This window comes from Carcharhinus amblyrhynchos, chromosome 4, assembly GCF_965287045.1.
Source record: "Carcharhinus amblyrhynchos chromosome 4, sCarAmb.v2.hapA, whole genome shotgun sequence".
Lineage (NCBI taxonomy): Eukaryota > Metazoa > Chordata > Chondrichthyes > Carcharhiniformes > Carcharhinidae > Carcharhinus > Carcharhinus amblyrhynchos.
Window position 1 is genome coordinate 60787690 of NC_137327.1, and position 24922 is coordinate 60812611.

The 24922-nt window shown below is 41.2% G+C and overlaps 2 protein-coding genes across 5 annotated transcripts in view; one reads left to right on the forward strand and one right to left on the reverse strand.

Moving 5' to 3' along the window:
• Positions 1-864, reverse strand: part of fcsk (fucose kinase) — a 376885-nt gene extending 376021 nt beyond the window's left edge. For both annotated transcript variants that reach the window (XM_080187245.1, XM_080187243.1), the window contains exon 1: positions 776-864. The gene's annotated coding sequence lies outside the window, so the exon portion shown is untranslated. The remainder of the gene's footprint in view (positions 1-775) is intronic.
• Positions 865-1250: 386 nt separating this feature from the next.
• The window catches only part of st3gal2 (ST3 beta-galactoside alpha-2,3-sialyltransferase 2), a 458059-nt gene continuing 434387 nt past the window's right edge, over positions 1251-24922 (forward strand). For all 3 annotated transcript variants that reach the window (XM_080187249.1, XM_080187247.1, XM_080187252.1), the window contains exon 1: positions 1251-1942. The gene's annotated coding sequence lies outside the window, so the exon portion shown is untranslated. The remainder of the gene's footprint in view (positions 1943-24922) is intronic.

Below are 24922 nucleotides of genomic sequence, written 5' to 3' on the forward strand. Positions count from 1 at the left end.
GAAGGAACCAATTTAAGTTTAATTTGCAGGTCACACATACTTGCAAATCTCTCACTTAAGTAATAGTTAACTTGAAAGTACTTGCATGACTGGATTTTGGCTCCTGTTTTATACAGATGCATCAATCAATAAGGTGTCACATTATCTTAATTTGCTTCCTTGTCTATTAGGAGAATGTGCATTTTATTGATCCCAAATGCTTAATGCTTTACACAGTCAGCTTTAACTGCTGCAACCCCCAATGATGAGCTGAAACCTGCTCCTGGGCCTGCTGAAGCGCACCATTTACAGGTCCAGGCAACAGGCGATCAAGGGGGCCGTCCATCCTGACTGTCTGCCTCTCTACCGTGGCTACGTTCACAGCCAGGTGTTCCTGCAGAGGGAGCATGTGGTGTCCATGGCACAATTGACGCCTTCGCAGCCGTTGGACACCACAGGGTCTGGGGTGCATTATTGACCCTAATCATCACATCTAAATTTGATGTTTTCAAGTTTCCTTTGTACTTTGATTATGTTCGGGCTGTTCCCCTTCCTTTTGGTGAGCTGCCCCTTTTACTTTGTCCTGATTTAACTTGAATTTGTTTATTTGGGTTGACCTTAAAAGAGGCCAATGATGAGCCGACTTTCAGCCTCCAAGCTATACACAACTGTTAAGGGCAAATTTTACCATGTGTAGTCCATGATAAAAAGCTTTTAAGTCATTTCGTAGAATGGTTCAATGCAACATAAAAGTTTTTTCCCATTCCTCAGAAAATTACAATAATTCTGGCCTTACCTGTCTCACTCTAATGGGTAAATGAAATGCATCAGTTTATCTTCCCAACACAACTTTAACCTTTCACCCTTCCCCGGATAATACTGTCATCGTCACGCTTCCACTCTGGCCCACCCACTCTCCAGTGGTTGGAGTCGGCGGAGGAAGCAAACTGCGCATGTGTAGATGCGTTCTCAGGCGCAACCAGGAGTCAAGTACTGCGCAGACGCAGAGCTTTCTCCAGCGACTTTCCAGGGTCAGGCGCCAGTAACGGATTTTCAGCTGTCGAGTGGCTCGAGCTTCGCTGGACTTCCGATTAGGAACTGCAACCGCATCAACTCGCTATCCCGTCAAATAACAAGACCTTAGACCGCCTACTTTTATTTCTAAATGAATTTTTGCTCTCGTCAAACCATAAATGAAACTTCTTCTTCGCCCCCCGCCCTCCACATACAAAAGGGATTAGCTTTAATATGTCTTAAAACGAATACAGTTCTTTCCGCTGTTGAGGGTATTGTACGAAATCTAAAGTAAGATATGTTTGTTACCTGTCTGCTTTGTAGCAAAGCTACAAAATAATGAAATCTTATTACATTTTCCTTCCCCCCCCAAAAAAAACTATGAACCTATTGAAAGGATTCAAAAAAAAGCTGCTCGGGAGACAGCAGAATGGAAAACGCCGCTACCGCAGCGCATGCGTAGCCTTCGCTAGGGCCACTGGGAATTGTCGTTCCTGGGAAGCGGCGAAGACAGCGAAAAGAAATGGAAGAACCAGTGGGTGGAACTACAGCTCCCAGAAGCCCATGCGGCTCATTCAAACTGCTGTGTGGATGTGTATGGTGTGAGCCCCCTTTGCGCTGTTGATGATGACAGGGGTTGTGGTTCAGGGGGTAGTAGAGACAGACCGTTACCAAAGACAGAGAGAGATTCAGCTTCATCAGACTGCCAGCAAGCTAGCTGCAGGATAATAAGGAAGAGAAAGAGTGAACGAAGGAAGGCAGTACTCTTCGCTCCACATCCCACCCCTCACCATGGAGTCTTATCACCATCATCACCACTACTAACAGCAGTGATTAGAAAGAGAGTCAGGCTGCAGAAATCGCAGAGTCCAGCTGCAAACAACACCACCATCCTCCAACTCAGTGACACATTGCACATTTGGCTTTGTTGCTGAAGCACTCCAGAAGGGTAAGTGCTTATGTATGGGCTCAGTCATAAGAACTATAGAGTTTCCCTCCAGTACCGGGCAAACCTTAACATCTAGATGTTACTACGTTCGTGGATTGTGATTTCTTCATTAATAAGCATTTTATTAATAGTTTCTTCCTCTGACACAAGGGATGTGATTTGCAAATGCAATCTGGACTTCATTTATTGTGTTTATATATAGATCTCCCTGTTATACTGTAAATGTTTAACTTTAGCGCTTTATATCCTGTCGGATGAGATTTTCCTCCGTAAGGTTTTTGTAAACTGCATATATAATAAAATGGTATTAACTAAAATAAACTCTGAGCAACATCAACTTTCTCCTACTCCCTATCATCTGCAAATTAAAGCAAGCTTGGTCGGTTAATTTTTGGTTCTAGCTGCTTCAGACTTCCTATCAAAGGGCAAACGCGTATAAAGGAAAAGATGTACCACACTTTTTACATAAATGCGATTATTTTAACGTCTTCTGTAACATCGGATCTTCTCTGCAACGGTGATAAAGATACAACAAACTGGAGGTACAGCATTTACAGACTTCAGATGGAATCTCAAGTTTACCATTGCAACAATATTTTTCGTACGGTGTCGTGTTTTCTCTAAACGTTTTATATAAGTTTAGAATATTGGATTTTTTTATAGTGAGCTCATAAAATCATTTTATAATGATTCTACTTATTAAGAAAATTAACTGTAGTGCTTCTCAGTAAAATTACTTTTTGACATAATTACTTTTTGACATGTAAAACTAGGTGGTAAACGAACAACTATTTTAAAATTACTGTACCGACCCTCCTACCCCCGCCCCCAGAATGGTTCTCTAAAGGAAGCTTCCGTGTAGATATTCTAAAATCTTACATTCCTGTTTGATTTCTCGTAACTTTTCAAATCCGCTTCTTACAAGGTTGGGGAACTAAACATCAGGAATGTGTTTACAATTACGTATGTGAATTCTGCAGTATCCTACGAAACATTAGCGATTCGGTTTCTGCCAAACCGTTCAAATTTACAGATAAAAACAACTGGGGGGACAGTTGAACCCGAAAGGGCAGCTTGGGAACTAGAAACTTATCTGGACAATATTTACAAATGGACAGATTAATACAGATTACATTTCATACACTGAAGTGATACATTTAGGAAGCAAAATGGGTGGGATGAATTTCTCTGGTATTGAACCATCTAAGGTTTTGAAAAATTCAACTTTTGACACGTTCAGCCACTCCAGTGCAACAACCAGCAAAGTAGTCAGAACAGTGGAACACATGTCACAGGAAGCATGTTGAAACCATGGAAGTTTAAACAAAAGTGATTTACTTGTATGTTGTATGTTGTGATCATAGCTCATGGTCTGGTGTACATCAGGGAGACAAGTGCAGATTGGGAAAACACATAATAAAACACCTCTATCCAATCTGCGAGTGTCACCCTGAGATTTCAGGCTTACAGTCAGCTGTCATTTTAATTTTCCATCCCACTTACGCTCCTAGCGCCCCCGCCCCCGCCTCCCCCCAACTCGCTTCCTGTTTAAGAAGCATGCTGTGATTAGGGAACTCTTTCTGGATGGATAAATTAAGATGGGTAGAAAGCTTTCTGGTAGAACATAAGAAATAGGACCTGGAGTAGGCCACCTAGCCCTCGAGCCTGCCCCACCATTCAAAAAGATCATGGCTGATATGATAGTGGTTCAGTTCCACTTACCTGCATGCTCCCCATAACCCTTAATTCCCTTATTGGTCAGAAATCTATCTATCTATCTGTGACTTAAACACATTTAATGAGGTAGCCTCCACTGCTTCAATGGGCAAGAATTCCAAAGATTCAGTACCCTCTGGGAGAAGAAGTTCCTCCTCAACTCAGTTCTAAATTGACTCCCCCTTATTTTGAGGCTGTGCACTCTAGTTCTTGTTTCCATTCTAAGTGGAAATAATCTCTCTGCATCTACCCTGTCATGCCCCTTATCTTATATGTCTCTGTAAGATCTCCACTCAGCCTTCTAAACTTCAACGAGTACAGGCCCAGTCTACTCAATCACTCCTCATAAGCTAACCCCCTCATCTCCGGAATTAACCTGGTGAACCTTCTCTGCACCCCCTCCAAAGCTAATATATCCTTTCTTAAATAAGGGGACCAAAATTGCACACAGTACTCCAGGTGCAACCTCACCAGTACATTGTACAAATGCAGCAAAACCTCCCTGCTTTTATATTCCATCCCTCTCGCTATAAAGGCCAACATTCCATTTACCCTCTTGATCACCTACTGCACCTGCAAACTTGGTTTTTGTGATTCACGCGCAAGGACCCCCCAAGTCCCTCTGCACAGTAGCATGTTGTAATTTTTCACCATTTAAATAATAGTCCATTTTACTATTATTCCTTCCAAAGTGGATAACTTCACACTTGCCAACGTTATACTCCATCTGCCAGATCCTTGCTCACTCACTTAGCCTATCCAAATCTCTCTGCAGACTTTCTGTGTCCTCCACGCAATTTACTTTCTGGTAACTCTCTACCTCAAAAATCTGTTGAGGTTGAGTTAATTGATTATTTCAAAACTGAGGACATTAATGGTTAAGTTTAGTAGATGGAGTTATGGTCCAGATCACTCATGATCTAATTGAATGGTGCGATCAACTCGAGGAGTTGAATAGCCAAATCCTGTTTGTATCTTCTGAATTATTCAAAGAAGTGAATTTCTACATATTTTCAGAACTTTAAATCTAAGGAGATAGATTACTGTTCAAGATAAGTTTAATTAATAATTTAGTCCAATCAATAGAGCATACTTATTTAACAGAACAGAAACAAAGGATGGGGATTTGTGATCAACACTGGAGGAAATTGATGAATTTTAACTAAGTAGCAATAGTCTGGAAACACAATTTGGCAGTGTCCATTTTCAGAGTGTGACAAATCATATGCAAGCCAATATATTTCTCTAACTTTAATCTTGTGTAAAATAATGCAGTCAATTATCCAGAGCAAAGTTGAGCATTATCTGTGCAATGATTACCCAATAATCACATGAATTCAGAAATGGAAGATCATGTCTGACCAACTTCTTTGACTTTTGTGAGAAAATAGTTATGTGCAGTTAAATGCAAAGCTGAGGGAATTCAAAATACATATTTGGAATCCTTTTGAGGTAGGGCTGTCAGATTGATATTAAGAACAGTGTTGTTTCTATATTACTTGAACAAATTGGATTCAGAAACTCAGAAATTAGTCAAATTTACATATCAGGAGTGGGGTTTGATTCTGAAGCATTGCATAAAAACTAAAAAGTCAGTTGAAGAAAATGTGTAAGTGGAAAGAGCAATGTCAGATGAAGGAGAATTGTAAAGTACTATGTGCATACTAAAAAAGACTTGGAAAGTGCAAATTTAGGAGTGATGTCTGGAAGATATTCAAACACACTGTGATTAATGTATAGATGGGCTTGTTGGCAGAACATTGGAGGTGAAAACCTTGCAATCATTTATGAAAAAAAACATGCTGTACCAGAAAAATGTAGAGGGATGAACAAAAGGTGAGCAAAATGGCATTCATCATTTGTATTTGTGTTACTGAAGCCCCCCATAATTACTTTGTTCATTTGCTTCCATTGTTTAAAAAATTCATTGGTTCATATTCCCCATAAATTAGAACAGATCGTAACTGTGATCTATAACCTGGAAATATCCATGTTTCAATTCTTATAATCTACAATATTTTAGTTTAAACTGGTGGTTTAAGGGTTAGGCAATGGGAATTTAAGGCAACTATGATAAACAATCTATTACACAGATATGAATATTCAGGTGAGGCCAGATTGCATTGTTAATATAAAGATTAACATTATCCCTCCGCATGCCATGATTTCTGGGAGTAATATAAGATGGAATTCTACTGCTGCCCCAAAACCAGAGAATCCTGACTGAGGCCAATGGAACTTGGTCCCACCCCCTGCCCGCCTGCCACAATTAGCATGGTGGGCAGGACGGGAGAATTCCCCCCATAATGTACTATTACGGCTATTGTTCCCTAGTCCAGCTGATCCACTGGAATCCTGAGACACTACTTGACCACACAAACCTAAATAATGCTGGTCTCCAAATACCAAGATTAGAAGAGTTTTTTAATCATATTATAGCAAATCAGTTTACATATACAATATTTGAACACTTTCAATACAGATGTTCATCTCTTTGTTTCAAGTATAATTTCAATTTTGTGGAGTAGAGCAGAAAATCTAATTGCTTGTCCATGATCTCCAAACAAGATTTTATTCAACTTGCTGGAGTATTCTACTTCAATTCTACCGAGTCAACTGTCTCGGCAATAGTTTTCCCTTACTCTCAGCAACATGATAGAAAAAGTAATCAGTACTCCCACTGGGCATTACCAACTTAACAGTGATCAGCTCACTACTCAGTCCAGATCCCGTTGGCTTTACTTTTTCCTAAACTTATATTTCTAAGGGTGCTAACTTGAATAACCATTGCTCTTCTGACTTGGGGAACCTATTGATGTATAAACAGACATAAACTTAAAGATTCTACAAACTCTTAATTTAGTTTAATTTATTTGGGCTTTGCTATCTAAAACAACATCAAACTAAATTATATTTTGAAAGTTAATACAAGTTTAGTAATACCTTGATTGATATTGTAAGATTTAAATCACAGATACATGATCCCAGTAAATGTAACAACTCTGGCATTTGTAAACCAAGAAGCCTTACATGGAATGTTAATTAAGGGTATCAATTATTCCACACACCATATCCTAAATCCTTCTCTTAAAAACCATCTTGGAAATTATTTACAATGTCTGAGAAATTCAACATGATATAATTTGGCTTTGTTGAACTGACTAGCATCAACTCGTTCAAATCGCTGACAGCTACACTACCAACCTATGATTAATCCACATTAACTGGTCATTTGGCTCAAATAGTCCCTTTATCCTATAAAGGATGCAGTCATATTAATTTGTTGTGCTTGTTCCCATGTTCTTTTATCTCCTTTACTTCAACCAGTTGTCTTAAATATTCTTAAATGTTATTCAATTCAATTTTATTGCCAGTGTATAATGCACAAATACAAACACAGTGGAAAGTGAGCTTGCAGGCTCCCAAGATGCAAAGAAAAACAAATAGGGTCTCTGTTTCAATCACAAACCTCACAGCACACTCCAACCCTCATAATTGTTGTGTAAAGATAGCTTACTAGCCCTTGCATATAATTTATATTTGTTTTTTTCCCCTAAAATCGAAGTGCAAGTCAAACTGTGAAGTTATGAAATAACATTTCAAGATAAAGGGGGGGCGGTTTAGAACGGAGTTGAGGAGGAACTTCTTCACTCAAAGGGTGGTGAATCTCTGGAATTCTCTGCCCGTTGAAGTGGTGGAGGCTGCCTCGCTAAATATTTTTAAGAAGCAGGTTGATGGGTTTTTGATAAGAGAGGGGATTAAGGGTTATGGGGAGAGGGCGGGAAAGTGGAACTGAGCCACGACAGATCAGCTATGATCTTATTGAATGGCGGGGCAGGCTCGAAGGGCCAGATGGCCTACTCCTGCTCCTATTTCTTATGTTCTTATGTTCTTAATATTCATCATAAGATTAATATTCATCAATTTCCTCTGAACTTGTGTCAGCTATTTCTCACTCACTCAAAATCCTTACGTGTTTTCTCAAGTTAAATGGTAATTGATTCTTAAGTTAAGAACTTCATCTTTTTATATCTTTACCTCTCAAGCAATACATTTCCCCTATGCTTTCAAATCTTCACCAACTGGAGTGATCCTTCTAGAAAGATTTCCCTTAGTTGGAGTCTCATTTCACGTGCCTCCATTCTAAAATCCTTTCTTTCACCTTAAAGCAGGGTTCTCTTTGTCTTTACATTTGCCTCACCAGTCTGCTCATTCACTACATCATGAAATACCATTGCTGCCGCTTACAACATGATCCTGTCACTAAGCATACCTCCTTCTCCTCTCTCTGCTTCTGGATATACTTGTGTGAACATAAAAACATAAGCAGGAGGAGATCATTTGGTTTTTCGAACACACTGCACCATTCAGTAAGATCATAGCTGATCTAACTTAATGCACCTTCCAATCTTATCCAATATTGCTTGATATCAAAAATTCATATTTCTCTGCCTTAAATATACTCTATGGCACACATTACAGTCCATTAGGATCCTAAACACAATACTTTGAATGGAGAAATTGCTCCTCCTTTGAGTCTTAAATATTTTATTCAGAAATGGTATAAAGAACAGGCCCTTCAGCCCACCAAGGCTGTGCTGACACAGATATCTCTCTAATCTGTGACCCTTAGTCCTAGGTCCTCAGCTAGGAGAAATTTTGTATGTTTCAATAAGATCAAATTTTATTCTTCTATAGCCTTGGGAATTAGGCTGAATCCATTCAATCTCTCCTCATAAGCCAATTTCTATGCTTCCTTACTTCCATTCCCAGGCAATAAGTCCTCCAGACAGATGTTTCCTTTCTGGAGCAAGAAGACCAAACTGTACATGAACATGACACTCCAGATGTGTCCTCACCAATGCTCTTTATAATTGTGATAGAACTTCCTTTCTGTAGTACTTTTTAATTAATGGTCACATACCATTTGCTTTCTTAATTGTTTTCTGTTCTTGTGTATTAACTTTGCCATGAATTTACAAGGCTACTTAGATCCCTCTGAATACCAACAATATCAGTTATTTTTGAATTATGAACCTATCTGATAAATGTAGTATCTGTGGTGAAATATGCAAGTTGCTGTCAATTTTTGTTATTGATTGTGTATATTTTTCATCGTTGTAATTACTCTGTATTCGCTATCTCACCAATGATATTGCATACAATCTTTCCACATTAAAGATACTTCCCGTTGTGTTCCACCAAATGAAAATCTCCCCAATCACATTTTAATAAAAAAAGATTCTGAAATGTAGCCACATATCAAAGGTCATCACTGATACAACAATTTATGTTTATACAATGCCTTTAACATCCCAAGGGACATTATAAGTTAGAATTTGACACTGAGCCACATACGATGACGTTGGGACAAATGGCCAAGGCTTCGTAAAAGAAGTAAGATCGAAGCAGCCTCTCAAAGGAGGAATAAGAGGTAGACTCTGCAATGTTAGCTAATTTGACTGATAATTTAGCAAGAGTTGGGTTGAGAGAGATGGTAGTGAAGTCAAGCTGAGTGGCATGAGAATGCATGTGAAAACAAACACTGTTTTTGGACAACATCACCAAGAGTCAGCAGGTAGATGAGAAATAGAGTGGGCAAGAATAGGTCATTAGGCCCAGGGCACAAATGATAACGGTGCAGGAGTAGGAAAAGAAGATATTGCAAGTGATATTCTGACTACAGTTGGATAGATAATAATGGAACTGGGTAAAAGCAGTCTCACTTAGCTTAGAATCATTCAGATCAGCTAACATGGTGACAAGAAGGGAAGTTGGGGGGGATATCAGTTTAGTGAAAATAAGGTCAAGGGAGCATGATGTGCGTTTCATGGACGCATGAGCTCTGGGAGGGATAAGGGGAGATTGGAGAGGAACTAGAAAAATATACAAATTCAGGACTAGTGTGGGGGAACTTTAGAGGATGCTTGGTCAAGTGGGATAATGAGAGGTAGCAGAGGCAGCGAATGACATGGTCTCAATCCCTGTGCCAAAGAAATATATGAATACTTGGAGAGAGAGTGGATGAGGGAAAAGTTTAAGAAGATGGTTTGCAAAAAACCAGGGGTTATTTTCACATTCCTGGAATAGTGAGCAGTTTTAGAAGAGGAGCACCTCAAACTGCTTTATATCATCCTCCCATATCTAACAATGAGAGATTAAACTAATTCTCTGCCATTTGCTTTCAAATCCCATTATATTCCCTCAAAAAATAATATATCTAACCTCATAAATTGATTTAAAAATTAAATAATTCTTGAAATGAAATCACCAAATTTATTGATCAACAAATTCAATTTTCCAGTTTCTTACAATCTCAACCCTATGTCACCCATCAGTCCCCATTATCAGTAATTACTTTGGGTGCAATCTTCTCTAATCATTTATGGTCCAACTTTCCTGCACCTATCCAAGCGAGCACCAAGTTCAGGAATTCAAACCAGAAAGTCCAAAAGCACAATTACCTAGTTATGCCCTCTCATGGAAAACAGCCGTCCATAAGTAGTTAGCAAGTGTGCCTCTGCACGCACTGCTCTTTTACTTAGTTTCCTTGCTGGAGATGATCTGACAATTACCATAATGGGCAAGCAGTGTTTCTCATAGATCTCACTTGGTACTGAAGTTTAATGCCGATGGATAGTTTAGCTGGACAAATCACTCTCCCTCAAGTTTTCTTTTTATTTGAAGATTTTTATTCAATTTCCTTTCCTAAAGAGCATGGGTAGTTGCAGTTGGGTTATGTGAAATGGCCTAACTTTTGCAATGATTTGCATTATGCTGCCATTTTTGCCCTGCCACAACAGCCTCCCAGAATCAATCTTCTGTTGCCAAGTCTTAGCTCAGCAGAACCTGCCTCAGGCCCTTGGGTTGAACACGCAACCACTGAGAGGATACTCCTATCCAACTTTCAATAAGGTAAATTCAAAAATGTCAATTTAAATAAATAGAACTTAAATAAATCAGTAGATTTAAATTTCCTATGCCCTGAAGAACTGCCCCACCTGTCAATGGAGTGGGACAAAATTAAACCTGTTGATTGAAATGTGAAAGTGCACTTCTGTGAGTCAAAGCTATCTATCCATTAGTGCCAGTAGTCTGATTGTTTATATCTCTACTGTGTCCGCGTAGCCTTTATTGCAGATTAGTCTATGTGTGTCATACTGCTTCTGTGTTCACAACTATTGTACAAGCACAGATTGAATTTGTAGAAAATCTTGTTTATTTAGCATGTTGGTCTCAATACATCATGAAAAATTGTGCTGAAGTCAATACATTTGAACTTTGGAATACGTTTCTTGCAGTATTCTTAGTTCAACATGCCAGTTGTTCTCAGCACTATCAGTAACAGACCAGAGGTGAGATTCTCCCCAAAAAAAAAATTTAAATGCCAAATTTGCGTAAAAACTGGAATAAATCTCACTGTTTGTTTCAGCAGGATTTTCGAAATGAATCTCCCACACCGTACATCACAGAGAGCCCTAGCATGAATCGCACTAAAAACCTATTCCTGCCTAAGAGGCCGGCCACATAATGCTGAGCAGGCCACTGTGCATGTGCCTTTCTGTCATAGTGAAGATTAGCATATGTGCAGTAGCCCTCCCCGCACTGCCAGCCTCCCAATTGCTAGTCAGCCAGAATGCTGGCTAGCACAGCAACCCTGCAACTTTGCCCCACCGATTCCCCATGGTCTGATTGCCTGCGCCTGCCTTGATCTCCCAATTTCCCCTCCCCCCACCACCGATTGCTGCCTGCTTTCTTCTGTGACTGATTCCAGTGCAGTGGGACCCCCATCGATCACCCCTATGAGGCCCTGCCCTATCTGGCCCCACCCAACTCCTGGTGGGTAGTGCCAAAGTGCCCCATAGGCATTGCCACTTTGCCACCTGGGCAGTGCCTGAGGGCAGGCTGGCACTGCCAAGCTGGCAATGCCCAGGGAACACCCCACTTAGCCTCCAACCACCCTTCACTTCAGCAGGTCGGGCCACTAGCTCCCCGCTAGTGGGAAGCTGTTGTACACCATGCTGGCATGAAACACTCCTGGTGAGGGTCGGGGAGTGGTTGAGAGAGAGATGCTAATGGGCCCAGAGACTTCAGTCCCAGGCTTGCTAATTATATTTAATATGCTAATTATATTTGCATAATTTATTCAGCTCTGCACCGATTTCTGGCACGGAGCTGATGTTGCCGGAAATACGGTGCCTGGAGACGCATGGAGGCAGTGGCGCCCAACTGGAAGCCTGCTACATGGCCTCTGTCGATGTCTCCCAGCCAGCTCCATTGCTAGAGCAGCTCAGCAGGTTGGGAGAGTCACTCCTGTCATTTGGCTATGTTTATGCTCTATGACAGCCTTTTTTCACACTACTTCAACTCACCCTATTAATGTAGCCTTCTATTGCTTTCATCTTTGTGTATTTATCTGGCTTCCCCTAAGATGTATATTCAGCTACTTTATATGGCCGAGTTTCAAATTCCCACCATTTTCTTGAACTCTCTAAAGCTTTCTGCAGCAAAACTCAAGTTTGGAAGTCCAAAATTGTCATTTATATTGCTGGGTGTTTTCAGACTTTTGAAAATAGAAGTTTCATTGAAATCCATCTTCTGAGGTATTGAATAGGGGATGACACAATGGTTAGCACTGCTGCCTCAAAGATACAGGGACTTGGATTTGATTCCAACCTTGATTGACTTTTGGTGGAGTTTGCACGTTCTCCCTGTGTCTGTGTGGGTTTCCTCCAGGTACTCTGGTTTCCTCCCGCAGTTCAAAGATGTGCAGATTAGGTGCATTGGCAATGTTAAATTGCCCCTTAGTATCCAAACATGTGTACATTAGGTGAATAAACCATTGTTTTTGGGTGGGGTTACAGGGAGAGGGCCGGAGGCTGCACCTGGGTATCATGCTGTTCTGGAGAGTCAATGCAGACTTGATGAGCTGAATGCCCCCCTTCTGCAATGCAGAGATTCTATAGGTATTATAGTTGACTTCTGTCTCTGGATTGGAGAATAGAAGATCAGTTTCACTCTAGTGACTATTCAGAAGAGGTTTGCATATTGAGGGCAGGATTGGGCATGGCCATGATGTTTTATTGAACAAATCACTGCCATTTATTGATCAGCTCGCACTTGAACACAGTCATTTCATGGTATGGAAACCTCTGAGTGCAAAGCCTAGGAATAAATCTCATTCAAACTTCAGCAGAGAATAGGAAAAAATGGATGACACTAATTTTGTGACTCATGTACCGTATAGTACAGCTGCCCATTTCTTGCACAAATCTCTTAACAAATCCCATTCACCTATCAGATCAGTCTCCCAATGTTGAGATAATTTTATAACATTTATGTTTAAACTTCTCAATGGCCTTGCTTTCCCTATCTCTGTAGTTTACTTCAACCTTAACCATGCCCCAACTCCCTGCCTTCACCCGAACTCCCGCCATTTCTATGACCAGTCTATTACGCATCACACAGCCTTCAATGGCAAGCATTTTCTGGCATTCTTTCCCAACCACACACTAACCTTCTAAACAAAAACTTAAAGTCACTTCCGACCAGTTTTTTGGTCACTAATTTAATCATTGGTCATTTTATTCTAATGCTTCTGTAAATGTGCAATAGGAATTAATATTACTGTTGATACTTCCAAAGGCCACTATTTAGGCTTCTGTATGAAGAGTGGCCACCGAGATACCTGGCTGAATGAAGTCACTGCCCCCAGAACAATGCTGTGAGGGTTCCTCAGGGTAGCATCCTTCACCCACCAATTTTTAGCTGCTTCATCAAAGAACTTCCCTTCATCATAAATTAAAGAATAGGCTTGTTTGCTGATAATTCTAGTGTTAGTTCTGAGCTCCTTAAAATCTCCCCACCATAGAATCCCTACAGTACAGAAGGAGGCCATTTGCCTATCGAGTCTGCACCAACCACAATTCCACTCATGCCCCACTCCTGTAACCCCAATATTTACACTGCTAATCCCCTTGATACTAAGGGGCAATTTAGCAAGGTCAATCAACCTAACCCACACAACTTTGGACTGTGGAACAAAACCGGAACACCCAGAGGAAATCCATGCAGACACAGGGAGAACGTGCAAACTCCACACAGACAGTGACCCAAGCCGGGAATTGAATCCGGGTCCTTGGTGCTGTGAGGCAGCAATGCTAACCACTGTGCCCACCCCCCCCGCCCCCCAACAACAATGCCACCCTGGCCCCATCCCCTCACCTCACGCATTTACCCTGCTGATCCCTCTAACCTACATATCCTGGGACACTAAGGGGCAAATTAGCATAGCCAGTCAACCTAATCCGCACATCTTTGGAGTGTGGGAGGAAACCGGAGCACCCGGAGGAAATCCACGCAACATGGGGAGAATGTGCAAACTTCACACAGACAGTGACCCAAGCTGGGAATCGAACCCAGGCCCCTGGGGCTGTGAGGCAGAAGTGCTAACTACTGTGCCACCATGCCACCATCTACAGAGCTCACTCAGTGTGATGAAATACTCATTTGTCTGAACGTCCTTGCAGTTCCATCTAGTGAGGAAATTTTATCAGGACATTATCCAGGACAGAACAAATTACATTATTGGCGGCCCAGCCACTGGACCCTATGTTTGCCTTGCCACTTCATCATTGAGGCATTATGGATACCATATCTACAATCTACAGGATGCACTGTGACAACTGATCAAAATTACTTTGACAGCATTTTCCCTCCAAAACCTCAATTAGCATGATGGAAAGAGTAGAACATTTGTGAGAATGCATCATCTCCAAATTCCCATCATTCTAACTTGGACATGTTTTCCTATTGGTTCAGTACTCTAGGATTCCCTACTTAATTTGGGAGCACTATCAGCATCAGGACATCAATCATTCAAGAAGATTTATTACAAGCTTCTCAGTGAATTTTGGGGTAGGCAATAAGTGCAGCCTTGCTAGTAACACCCACATCCCAACAGCAAATTTTAAAAAGATCCTAGTAGGTGCTATTGCTAGATTCAAAGAAGGATTATTCAGACGACAGAATTATTTGGAGAGAAAGCAAACAATGAAGCAGCTTTCCTTGTCACCTTAAATTTCTACAAACCTCACTAGTAAAGAATTATAATGTACAACTTTGTTGGGAAAATAAACTTGTCATTGCTACTTAGGTGTATCCATCACACTTCTTTCCCATAAAATTACGCTGCAATGTTTTTTAACTTCAAGACCATTCATACTTCGTATGTGGCAATATTCATGTAAGAACTCCCAAAAGCTTTTTGTTGGTAGTCGAGTAATGAAACAGGAAAAGAATTTTAACACTACTGTTAGTCACTTATTTTTAGAGTTGTTGTTTATGAACATAGGCATCTGCTGTGGATCCAACAACCTCAAGTAAAAGGATGTCACAATTGTCCTTAGCTATATTATTTGGCTGCCGTTTGATGTTTCCATTCTTTGGACATTAGGCTAAGAAAAAGTTCTCAACATCTATTGCAGCTCTGTCCCCAACCAAAACAGACCTTTTCTCTTTATGACAAAATTTTCTATCATATTTAAATGAATTATTTCAGATGCTATCCAACATTTCTTGTATAATCAGAGCTCCACATAAGCCTCATCAGTCTTACACTGAAGACCATTATTGTCTGACACATTTTGACTGCTTCATGAGACCTGATGCAATTTCATTATTTGTCCACTTTTTTGAAAGTTTTTCCAATCACTGGGTAGATTACCATTCATTTCTAGTTTAGCTGGTAATGGTACATATTGATTAATATGTTTGAATGTTAACTAAACATTATCCTATATTTTAAAACAAACATTTTCATTTTCTGTGTTAGAAATGTAAAACTACTTAGTCTTGCAAAAGTAGTATATTGTCTGACTATTTTCAATTTTTATATTTAGCTGAAAGTTTATGGTGCCTGTGAAAACATTTTCATGACTTCAAGTATCTTTATTTCTGAATCTGCTTTAAAATATTCTGATGGAACAAGAGCTGATTATTTCCATTCTGATACCACATGGTGTTTGTTAAGAGTTTTGGGGATCAGGTGGGAAATGAAATTGAGTTCAAAGATCAGTCATCATCTTACTAAATGGTATAGCAGGATCTGGGGATCACATGGCCTATTCAAGCTCCATCCAATTCTTTGTATTTTCAGCAAATTCAGTTATAATAGCCCTCCTACAGATAAGACATTAAAGCAAGGCTGTGTCTCCTCTGTCAGGAAAAAGTAACAAATACTCATGCACTATTCAAAGAAAACTAGGGTGTATTGGCAAATACTTATCACTCATCTAACCCTAAGATAGATTTTAAAAATTATTTATTTGTTCGCAGGATGCAGGTGACCAGCATTTATTGCCCATTCCTAATTGCTCTTGATGAGGTGGTGGTAAGCTGCCTCCTTGAACGGCTGCACCTCATGAGGTATAGTTACACCCACAGTGCTATTAGGAAGGGAATTCTAGGATTTTCACTCAGCAGCAGTGAAGGAACAGTGATATAGTTCCAAGTCAGGATGGGTGTGGCTTCAAAGGGAACTTGTAGGTGGTGGTGTTCCCATATGTCTGTTGCCCTTGTCCGTCTAGGTGGCAGAGGTCATAGGTATGGTAGGTGCTGGCAAAGAAGACTTCATGATTTGCTGTTGTGTACCTTGTAGACAGTACACACTATTACGTTTATGCATTGGTGGTGGATGGAGTGGGTGTTGAAATTTATGATGGAGTGCCAGTCCAGCGGGTTGCTTTGTCCAGGATGCTGTCCAGCTTCTTCAGTGTTTTTGGAGCTGCACTTATTTGGGAAAGTGGAATGTATTCTATCACACTCCTGACTTGTAGATGATGGACATGCTTTGGCAAGTCAACAGGCATGTTACTCTCTGCATTATTCCCAGCCTCTGACCTGTACCTACACTACAGCACAAACAGGCCCTTCAGCCCACAAGTTGCGCCGATCATATCCATACCTACCAGGCCTATCTATAACTCTCAATCCCATTAAACTGAAGCATTTGCAACTATCTTCAGCCAGAACAGTTAAGTAGATGATCCATCTTGGCATCTATCCATCCTTCTCGAGTTCTCAGCACGGATGCCACTTCACTCCTTATGATATGACTAGTCCAGTTCAACAGTAACCCGTAGACTGTTTATATGAGGGATTCAGCGATGGTAATACCATTAAATGTCGAAGAGCAACGGCCTCTCTTGTTGAAGATGGTCATAGCCTGGTGAATGTTACTTGCTACTCATTAGCCTAAATTTAGACATTGCCCAGGTCAAGCACTACCTCTGTATTTGAGGAGTCATGAATGGTGTTGAACATTGAGCAATCACCAGTAAACATCTCCACATCTGACCTTATGCTGGGAGGAAGGTTATTGATGAAGCAGCTGAAGATGGTTGGCTCTAGAATAGATATGGCTCGAGGAGCTCCTGCATTGATGTCCCACAGCTGAGATGATGATCTCCAACATCTTCTTTTGTGCCAGATATGACTGAAACCGGTGGAATGTTTTCTCCGATTCCCATTGACTTAGTTTTGCTAGGGCTTCTTGAAGCCGCACTTGGTCAAATGCTGCTAGATGCCAAGAACAATCACTCTCATCTTATCTCCTGTGTTCAACTGTTTTGACTATGTTTGAGGTCAGGAGCTGAATGGACCTGGCAGAACCCAAACTGAGCATCAGTGAGCAGGTTGTACCCAAGTAAACATGCTAGATAGCTTAAGTTTATTTGTTATTGTCACAAGTAGGTTTACATTAGCACTGCAATGAAATTACTGTGAAAATTTCCTAGTTGTCACACTCCAGCACCTGTTCAGGTACACTGAGGGAGAATTTAGCATGGCCAACTTACCTAACCATCACATCTTTTGGACTGTGGGAGGAAATCAGAGCACCCGGAGGAAACCCATACAGACCAAGGGAGAACATGCAGACTCCACACAGACAGTCACCCAAGGCTGGAAATGAACCTATGGCCCTGCTGCTGTGAGGCAGCAGTGCTAACCACTGTGCCGCCCTACTTCCATCATTTTGCTGATGATTGAGAGTAGATTATGGCATGACAGGGCATGAAATGGCTTTGGCTGGTAGGATTAAGGAAAATCCAAAGGCATTTTATTCCTATATTAGAGGCAAGAGAGTAGTTAGAGGGAAAATTGGTCCTCTTAGGGACAAGAGTGGAGAGTTATGTATTGAGTCGGAGGGAATGGGGGAGCTCCTGAATGAATAGTTTGCGTTGGTATTCACGAAGGAGAGGGGTTCGGAATCGTGCGGTCTCTTGGAGGGAGCGGAGGATCAGTTGCAGGAGATATCTATTACGAGGGAGGAAGTGCTAGGGCTTTTAGGTAGCGTAAGGATGGATAAAGCTCCGGGGCCTGATGGTATTTATCCCAGACTGCTTAGGGAGGTGAAAGATGAAATTGCTGGGCCTCTGGCGCAAATCTTTGTCTCTTCTTTGGACACAGGTGAGGTCCCAGAGGACTGGAGGGTAGCAAATGTGGTACCGCTGTTCAAAAAAGGTAGTAGGGATAACCCTGGAAATTATAGACCGGTGAGTTTGACATCGGTGGTAGGGAAATTAATGGAAAAAATACTTAGGGGTAGGATGTATGAGCATTTGGAGCATTGCGATCTGATTAGGGATACGCAACATGGCTTTGTTAGAGGGAGGTCTTGCCTTACGAATCTGGTGGAATTCTTTGAGGAGGTGACAAAAACGGTTGACGATGGGAGAGCCGTTGATGTCATCTATATGGATTTCAGTAAGGCGTTTGACAAAGTCCCTCATGGTAGGCTGGTAGAAAAGGTTAAGGCGCATGGGATACGAGGCCAGGTAGCTAGGTGGATTGAGAACTGGCTGGGTAATAGGAGACAGAGGGTAGTTGTGGAGGGGACCTTGTCGGGCTGGAGGCCAGTGACCAGTGGTGTGCCGCAGGGCTCAGTACTGGGACCTCTCCTCTTTGTAGTATACATAAATGACTGGTGTAGGTGGTGTGATCAGCAAGTTTGCTGATGACACCAAGATGGCAGGGTTGGCGGGTACTGAACTGGATTGTCAGGTGATACAACAGGATATAGATAGGTTGGTGCATTGGGCAGATAGGTGGCAGATGGAATTTAATCCTAACAAATGCGAGGTGATGCATTTTGGAAGGAATAATGCAGAGAGGAGCTATGTGATAAAAGGTAGACAGATTAGGAGAATAGACATACAGAGGGACCTGGGAGTGCAGGTTCACAAATCCATGAAGGTTGCGTCACAAGTGGAGAAGGTTGTTAGGAAGGCGTATGGAATGTTAGCCTTTATAGGAAGGGGTATAGAGTATAAAAGCTGCCGTCTAATGCTTCAGTTGTACAGAACGTTGGTTAGACCCCATTTGGAGTACTGCGTCCAGTTCTGGTCACCTTACTACCGGAAGGACGTGGAGTCTCTGGAAAGGGTGCAGAGGAGGTTTACCAGGATGTTGCCTGGCATGGAGGGGCTGGGTTACGAGGAAAGGTTAGAGAAACTGGGACTTTTCTCCTTGGAAAGACGGAGATTGAGGGGGGACATGATAGAGGTATATAAGATACTGAAGGGAATAGATAGAGTTAATAGTGAGAGACTGCTCCCTAGACTGGGTACAAACACAAGAGGTCATGATTTAAGGGTGAGGGGGGAGAGGTATAATTTGGAAGTGAGAGGAAGGTTCTTTACGCAGAGAGTTGTGGGGGTATGGAACGCGCTACCGAGTAGGGTGGTGGAGGCAGGAACGTTGGACTCGTTTAAGGTTCAGTTAGATAGACACATGAGTGAAACGAGGATGGAGGGTTATGGTAGGGAATATTAAATAAGGTTAGAACCTCAGGAGACACCGGAAAAGCAGGCTTGTAAGATTAACGTTTTTGTCTTTTTATTCCGCAGGTGGAGGTCCACCTCGTGTCAAACGAGGGGCATGCACACGGTGGGTTGTGCGTGGGCTGCTCTTGGAAGTTCCGGGAGTGGCCTAGTACTTCGTGTCGGTGTGCGTGCTTGATCCTGGACCGGTAGACGGGCGCCGCAACAGCTCGGTGACTAGCACTGCTAGCTGTGCAGATACATGGATTTGGGCCTGTGTCTGTGGGAGTTTGCGCATTCTCCCTGTGGTTGCGTGGGTTTCCTCCAGGCGCTCCGGTTTCCTCCCGCACCCCAAAGATGTGCTCTTAGGCTGATTGGTTTTACCAAATTGACACTATTCTCCCCTGAATCTGGCTAAGTTAGGGGTTCCATTCGTAGACATGCAGGTTAGAATAGGTGTAGGATGATGCGGCGGCACGGGCTCGTTGGGCCGAAGGGCCTGTTTCCCGTGCTGGGTTGTTCTTTGTTCTTTGTATTATACTTGGCTGGGTTGGATTGGTCCTGCTTTTTTATGGACAGGGCATATTTGGGCAAATTTCCACTTTGCCAGGTAGATGCCAGTGTTGTTGCTCTACTGGAACAGCTTGGTTAAGGGCACAGCTAATTCTCAAGCACAAGTCTTCAGTACTTTTGCAGGAATATTGTCATGATCAATTGCCTTTGCGATATACAGTGCCTTGAGCCATATCATAAGGAGAGAGTGGCATCTGTGCTGGGAATCCGAGAAGGATGGATGGATGCCAAGATGGATCATCTACTTAACCGTTCTGGCTGAAGATAGTTGCAAATGCTTCAGCCTTATCTTTTGAACTGATGTGCTGGGCTCACCCATCATTAAGGACTGGGGACATTTATGGGGCTTCTTCCACCTGTTAATTGTTTAATTGTCCACCACCATTCAGGACTGGATATGGTAGGACTGTAGAGTTTAGATCTGATCCATTGGCTGTGGAATCGCTTAAGCCTGTCAATCGCATACTTCTTCAGCTGCTGACATGCAAGTAAATAGATCTGCATTGCAGCTTCACCAGCTCAATTATAGATATGCCTGGTTCTGGATTTAGTCTCCACAAGGACTTTTGAGGTGTCAATCCTACCAATACTATCATGAGAGATGCATCTGCGACAGGTAACTTGAAGAGAATGAGGTCAAATTGGATTGTCCCTCTTATTGGTTCCCTCACAACTTTCTACAGTCTCAATCTAGCAGCTAAACCGTTTATGACTTGGGTAGCTTGATCAATAGTGGTGCTACCGAGCCATTCTTGGTGAAGAGCATTATCTGGTCATTAGCACAATGCTATTTGCAGGTTCTAGATGTATGTTTCCTATATTACAACCTTGACTACATTTCAAAAGTACTTGACTGATCATTACTTGCTTTGGGATGCATGGAGGGTATAATAGGTGCTATAAAAATGCAAGTGTAAGATTTTGGAATTGGAAGCCATAGATACCCAAGATAGGCAGTTGAGTATTGATATGTAGTGTTAACGTAGTTTATTGTAAGATAATAGTTTATATATAAATGCATGAGTTAAGTAGACAGGACAAGTATACAGTTCATAACAGTTGAGAGTGGTTCACTGATCTGAGGACAAAAGGACTGTATTGATCTTAGTAGCTTGTAATAGCAGCATTCTGCTCTCTACTAGGGAACTCTTCCTTGTTCTTCATCATCCCTGGTCCATCTTCCATCTGAAGGTGACTGCCAACTGTCGAAGACACATTAATGTATTTTATTTCTAGGGGCTAGTAGCTTACCCAATGCCAATTACATTTTCAAACTGTTCTGACCTATGGATACAGGACAGGAACCCAAGATGCCAGAGTGGTCAGCACCCTGGCTTGAGGTCACTGGGGACGCTGGGCACCTAGAGGCTTCTATTATGCATTCAGAAGCATTTGTAGAGTCTAGTGACCTCAGTGTGGGCTGCACAATCTTGGTGACTTTTATCTCTACCTCATATTGGTATCAGATTCCTTAAAATTGCTTTAGCTATTTATCATAGTGAGAAAGAGGAGGAATTAAATGCACTGCCAGCCAGTTCTATCGTGAGAGGTCTATACAATTCTGAAATTTACCATTCTTTAAAGGTCCCTATTTCTTACCATTCTCCTTTGAGAAGGAAGTATCCAAAATGACTTTTCACAACAAATGTTTAACTAACCTAGACGTTTCTGAAGTAATTGCCTTAATTTTTTATTCTTTTGTAGGTGTGATATTAATTTCTAATCTGTTAGCATACAAATACATAAAATGAGAGCAACAGATTGCACATGGATTCAAAAGATTCTCCAGCTCTCCTTTCAACTGTATCCACAGTGGATAATTCTTACTAAGTATAATTTTTCTCCAAAGCCTTCAATTGTCCAACACAAAATTCATTTTACTTCAATTTTACTCCCTCTGGCTATTTATTGTTTGAAAGTCAGTTACTCTGTGAAGTGTAAGTTGTGCCTTTATCACTTAAAAATGTTTTATTACTCTTAAGACTGTATTAACGATTTAATGTCGTACTGAATGTCAAGTAGCTGACTATTTCTGGAGCCTGTCCTTTAGGGCAGCTTCACCATGCACATGTTAATTTGAAAGTTAAATTACTTCATACGTAACAGGTCACTTCCGTGCACTTGCACCAGTGTCTCAATTTTCTTCTTTAACCTTCTGTTGGAATTTTCTTCCAAATGAAGTTGTGCATGTCATACTATACAAGCTCCATTCAATAAATCTTGCTGACTTTTAGGTAATCTTCTCAAAAGAGAAACAAAAGGAGGTCTCTGTCTCAAGATTTTTGCTTATCCTCCTGTACAATCCCAATGTCTTGGGTGATAGACTATCAAATCAAGTTCTCTCAAAAGTTCATGGCAAACACAATTAGCTATAAGAGAAAATTATCAAGTTATTAGTCAACACTTTACTTTCAACAGAATGTACATCAATACCAAATTGATATAATCCATTGAACTAGACACAAGGTGATTTTTACAATTCCAATTTGGTGTTGGGTCCTTTTTTCCTAACTCTATTCCTAACCTCAGTCATTTCCTTATGCACATGCATCAGTTAGCATCTTATCTCATCATGAGCCCTGGAGAAGCCTTACAGTCCAATAAAATGCTTTCAGAATATTTTTAAAACAGAATTAAACATTCCCACTTGATTCCAGGCATTAACATATTTTACTTGTTTGTTCTTTTAAACAAACTCAAAAGTAACCCACTAATTTGTGCCTGGTTTTTAAAAATTTAAAATTATCTTAAATTCAAATAGCACTGTTGTTGGGCTGACAGGTTTTCTTAGTGTTCAATTAATTTCTTCCCAAAACAAAGTTTTCTATGATACCAGTAGGCCAAATGGCGGCCTCCTGCACTTCAGGAATTCTATGATTTTAGGAAACAACATGCAGAGCCTTTTCACAGCTAGACAAATACATTTTATGCTCTTTTTAAAAAGTATATATTTTCTCAGCACGGAAACTTACAACATTTTAAATTAATGTTAGTAGTTTCCAAACCTTTTAGTTTTTTCCTCAAATTAATTTTAAAAAGTCATTGATGTTTGTGAACGCTGTTTTGACAATGATGATTTGAATGTAAAATACACTGTCAGTTGGGTAAAGATACTCCTTCATGGGATTGGGGTCAGGATCATGGATGATGTTGGTGCAGTAATCAGAGTCGACTAACATTTAATTGCTGATGGTCTCCCATTTTACCATCTCCATCCTTCTCCTCTTGGGTCTCAGGAAACTGTCATGGAATCTCTCTACAAGTTCACTTAGGCTCTCAGTGGAAACCTGTTTCATCCTAACTAGGACCTCCTGAAAATCAGTATTTTCTTCCCTACGGCCCTGTGCAGGTCAGCTTGTAACTCTTTGAGAGAGCTTTTTGTCACAGTCTATCTCTACCTCTCATTTTAATTCTTGCAAGCATGCAACTAGGAAGACCTGTTTAAAATCATTATTTTCTAACTCTGAGTGTGGTTTTAAAATTTTCCCACTTTAGGAGGAGAAGGGGATTGGAGCTCATGTCCTTTGAGACACCAATGCTCAAGGGTGGCTTGATTAGCTCCTGTGGCTTTTCAACGCTGGCCCATCTGTTTGCCTATTTGGAAACTCCCCTGATCCCCCTCACAATCTGGAAAAAAAGAATTTATGTTATCTATACTTCGGGTAAATCTTCCTCTTTTCTTGTTTTAATCATTTGACTGCACTCAGGCTCTTCAACTAAGTTGGGTATCTCCCTCACTGTTTCTCTGCTTGTTTTGGAACTTCTCTGGTCCCTGTTTAACTCTGAAAATAAAGTGTTGACCAACCCAATTTCTGGGTCAATTGTTTCATTTTTTTAAATTCCACAGGCCCTTTCTTGACCCCTTTTACTCAGCTGGCCTGGCCTTGACCTCTTTTGACTCAGTGAGCCATTTCAACCCTCCAGGGTTCCAGTGTTTGGTATAGTTTTTTACCTTGTCTCACATGTTCTATCATATGCCTCCTGTTCCCAGAGTAACTGATTGAATGCGTCAGTTTATAGTTTTTATTCAGCTGTAAAGCTGTGCACTGAAAACCAACTTATTTTTGGCCTTTAATTTTCCTTTCTGAATTTTTTAAAAAGCTTATCAAACACTTGTAGGGCAGAATCTTTCCGCCTTGTCTGCCATGAGACAAGACCATTTAATGGGATTGAGAGTTATAGATAGGCCTGGTAGGTATGGATATGATTGGCGCAACTTGTGGGCCGAAGGGCCTGTTTGTGCTGTAGTGTTCTATGTTCTAAGACCATGCAACTGTCAGTTGACCTCCGATATTCTGGTCTTGGGGCGAATGTGGCCAGATAATCCTACCTGTAATCTCCATTGCACTCTTCTACATATCCCAGAATATCTCTCACTCCAGGCACACCTGTTTTCTCATTTAAACTGTCAGTCATTCCCTAGCATATGCCAATGCCATTGTGACTCCTTGCTTCAAAAATGTGCAGGTTAGGCGGATTGGCCATTCTAAATTGTCCGTTAGTGTCCATTAGGGGCTATGGGGTTTGGAACTGGGTGGGCTGCTCTGTTGGGGAGTCGTACAGACATGATGGGCTAAATGGCCTCCTTCTGCCTTATAGGAATTCTTCAATTTACTTAGGAACTGTTCCATGCATGTTTAACCTAAGACTGCTGCTTTTTAAATTTTAGGCCACTGACACTTTTACCACTGTGAATCCCAATTCTGACACATATTTGTAAGTTTTAAGTCAATACTGTTGTGAGGAAAATCTATTAGGGTCCATAATTTAAAGAGGGCTACTACTTTCCGAATCGAGGGTGGCCAAGAGAAGCAGAGAAACCATGATGAGACCCTGACTGGATGCAGAATTATGCAGACTTCAATATAGT